Genomic DNA, 4,000 nt, shown 5'->3' on the forward strand with positions numbered 1-4,000 from the left:
ACTAAGAGCCCAGTTCAGGCAAACAGGTGTCACCAAAAAGAGGCCTGACCATGGTAAAGTAACCCAACACGTGGCTAGTTCCATTAAGTTGGACATCGCCAGCCATCAACATCAAGTTTAAACCCAGTAGAAGCACCTTCAGAAGCAAGACCGTGTGTCGAGAAGCTCAGTGTGGCTACAAAAACCTCATTAACTTAATGTGTTGGCAGTCTCCCTTGGCTTTTCTGGACAACCACCTTACTCAATTACAACAAATATGCATCAAATATTTAAATCGTCCTCAGTCAAGATCCGATCCTGGGGCTCACCTGCCACCTGTGGTCATGATTGGAATCGGTCTCTTCCCACATGAAGCGGTAAAGGAGAAAGCAAGGCAAAGCTGCAGAGGTATGGGAGGGGGTCAGGACCCTGCAGAATCCTAGGCAGAGTCCTCCTGCTGCTGGCAGCCACTGGTGAAGGATTCCTGCCTTGCTGGAGGGGACTTGGGGGCAGGACAGTGTGCCCAGTTTTCTAGCCTTCAGAAGAATAGGAACGAGAACATCGGAGACAGCTCAAGAGCTGGTACTAATGTAGAGAAGCACTTGCCTCCCAAGACAAGAAGTAACATTCAGGTACTTTCCTTGCACATCACGTACCTACACACACACACACACCACACACACACACACATCACACACACACACACACACTATTAGTAAGCTGCTAAGCTGAGTGGAACTTGTCCCTCACAGGCTTATGTTTGAGTGTGTTTCCCACTGCTCTTGGGGGGACTGTTGAGGGGCTGTGGATGCCTGAAGTAACAAGCATACCCAACCTTCGACATTGCAACAGGATGTTGTCATCGACAGCGCTCCTGCCTGAGACCTGTGCCGTCAATTTAACCCCTCCCAAAAACCAATCCCATGTTTTAAGTTATAAATTTGATTTTAGGCCACAGTCATGGATCTAGATATAGTGCGTTAGGAGCTGTCTGACTGTGGCTTGAGGGTTCTAGACCATTATCTCTTTCCCACCTACTTTTCTGCTTTCTGATCTGCTAAACATAACAAACCCTCGCAGGCTCTCACCATCACAGAGGAAGCCCCGGCTGTCATACTTACCCAGGGTAGTGGACTATAAACCTTTAAGTAGGAAGCCCCCAAATCCTTCACCTCTCAGTGTTGGCCAGGGTTTGATAAGTGAAGAGAAAAACACAGAAGAATGTAGTGTACACACTCCCGCCCACACCGTTCTTTAAGCCACTTTGCCACTGACGAGTTTATTATGGAACTGGGAGACATTCCGTTCCCCCCATGCGAGAACTTTTTCATTTGGCATGTTCACTCTGCCCATGGCACTGCAGGAAGATCCTCAGGAAGGGTGATGCTAGAGAAGTCTGGGGACCTGAAGCCTTGCTCGCCAGGCACATGTCAGGAGACTCCAAGGAGGATGGTAAAGGACATGACTCCGCTGGTTGACCTATGACACCCCCAACGAAGCCTCCATCCAGCTCTCCGTCAGTCCAGGCATCAGAAGGACTTGTTGGTCCAGCAATGAGGAGTGAGGATGACTGCAAACACCAGAGAGACGGGTACCCCAGACCCCACGGGCTGTAGAGCTTTTCCTCGGGCTTAGCCACTGAGGGAAACTGAAGTCAGAAGCAGGACACGCTTTGAAGTCTCGTGTGGAAATGTCTGGAAACCTTGCTGCATCAGACAGAAACTGAGCTGCTTTCCTGTTGGCCCATTCTTCACACTGCCTCCACGAGGGACAGCAGACTGTCACCTTTAGAATGTCTTCTGACTTGGGAAGTGTTTCAGAACTACCTGGTTCCCTGGTTCACAGCCTGGGAGAAGAACCAAGCAACAGAAGACTCTAAAAGGGCAGCTTGGGATTGGGCCATTTAAAGGTCCTAAATCCTGAAAGAACGTGCAGTAAGTGAGCATTTTACTGTGCCCATAACTAACAGAGTCTCCATGCTGAAGCTATGCTAAGGCAGTGGGGTCTGGCCCACACCTGGGGGCCTGTCTCTGTTCAGGAGACCTGGGATGGAGCTGCCTCAGCTCCTAGTCACTCAGAAAAAGGAAACTCAGCTACCTCCAAAAGCATGCCTGCTGCGTTCTTAAGCCTATATCGCCTTACTCCCAACACACATGACCCACATGACTTTGGAACTTACTTCCAGAGTATGGCTTTAACGGTGTCCCACTGAATTCCTCGATGTCCATGCTACCTCAGCACAGACGGCAGGAATGAGTTGGCGGATCCTGTGGTCTGAGCATGGCATGGAGCACACAGCTCATGTAGCCCACTCTGCTCCCTCCTCCAGCAAGAGCTCTGCTGTCACCTGTGACAGTCAGTAGCACCCCACCCACCCCTGCAGCAAAACCCGTCAACCACACCTCTGTGAAGCTGGTGAACAGGTTCTGAGCAATCTGACAATCAATGCTGCCCCGCATTAAGCCAGGGTCACACTCAGAAATCTGGTTACCTGAACTGGGAGCTCAGGCTGCTGCACAGCTCCCCAGCTCAAAAAAGAGATGCAGGTATCGAACTTCCCCATAGGAAGCAAGACGGAGGGGTCCTTTGCCTTTGGGAGGTGGCGTTAAAGGAGACTGGGTCTTATCACCCTTACCGCAGCTTAACCTGAAAACAGCACAGCGCAGCCCGCCCATTTCCACACACAAGCCCTCACTAACAAAATGGGATGGCTTCCTGGACAGCCTGTTGGTGGGAATGAATGCCTGAGCTTTCTGACTCTGGTGTGAACACACTCCCCTCCTGCGCATGTTTGTGTACAGCAGTCTTCAGGAGGCAGTGTTAGTTGTACAATTGAAACAGCCACGTTCGTAAGTTAGAGCTTAACTGTAAACCACGCCAGCTTTAAGAAGTTACTGAAGTTAAAGCAAATAGAATACAGAAAGGCTCCACCTGCTGTGGTTCTGCTAAGACCATCTCATGGAATTCCAAACCAAAACGGAGGGAGGTGCAAATGGAAATTTCCCTGCTCTGTGGTCAGCTCTCGGCGAGAATCCTCGGAGGCTCCTGCAGAGCGCTGTCACCGTTCTGGTGCAGTCATGGAAGCCTCACTGCCTGCTCCAGACCTTAGGACAAGACTCTCCTCAGGGAGGCTGTTTGTCCAGAATACTGCTGGAAGGAGTGTGCCAGGGCAGAGGAGGGGAATGAGAGGCAAAGTCTCCTCTGAACTAGTCAGGAAATCATACACCACAGCAGGCTTTTAAATACAATTTACATAGCATTTCCTCTGTAAAATATGACCTTCTTAGACCTTAAAATATCTAAACAATATTAAGTTTCTGTTTACCATTTATATGAAAAAAACAAAGATTGTATGTGGCTTCCACTGTGGACACTGGGCTATATGGTTATCAGTTTATTCAAAATTAAGTGCCATGCTTTGCTATCTATAATGCCAGTTGTTAGAATCCTTCAGGTCATTACAGCCAGCTCACTTGTTTGTTGATGGACTTACAAACCTGAGGCAAACTTCAATGATTATGTAGTACTTATAAGACAGACCTCCTCCCTGTCTCTCCCACATCATGTTGTGTCTCCCACACCTACAGGACCACAGGGTCTCTGGAAAGGTGTCTTTGCTGTCTACCTGATTCATAGTCAAGTTACCAATAAACTACAACCGGATCCCTGTGCCAGTAGATGAGGCACAGGGCAATGTGTTTCCTCTTAACACTCATCTCTCTCTCCCACCCATCAGACCCTTCCCTGCTAGAGCAGCTCATGAGATAGTGTGTGCCCACCATCTCAGGATGGTAGCCATGCAGAGATGTGATGTGTATGTCAGAGAAGGCAGCTTTGTCTAGAATCTCCATTCTCCTGTGAGCCAAAATTCTTATTCCTTAAGCTCATACTCCATGGTATTATTCTTTAAGTTCATGTTCCTCAATCACTGCTGGAATTGAGGGAAAACTTGCCCTGGCCTGTGTGTGTGTGTGTGTGTGTGTGTGTGTGTGTGTGTGTGTGTAAATCTCAACACATAAGT

The sequence above is a fragment of the Peromyscus leucopus genome, unplaced genomic scaffold (genome assembly GCF_004664715.2).
Source record: "Peromyscus leucopus breed LL Stock unplaced genomic scaffold, UCI_PerLeu_2.1 scaffold_515, whole genome shotgun sequence".
Lineage (NCBI taxonomy): Eukaryota > Metazoa > Chordata > Mammalia > Rodentia > Cricetidae > Peromyscus > Peromyscus leucopus.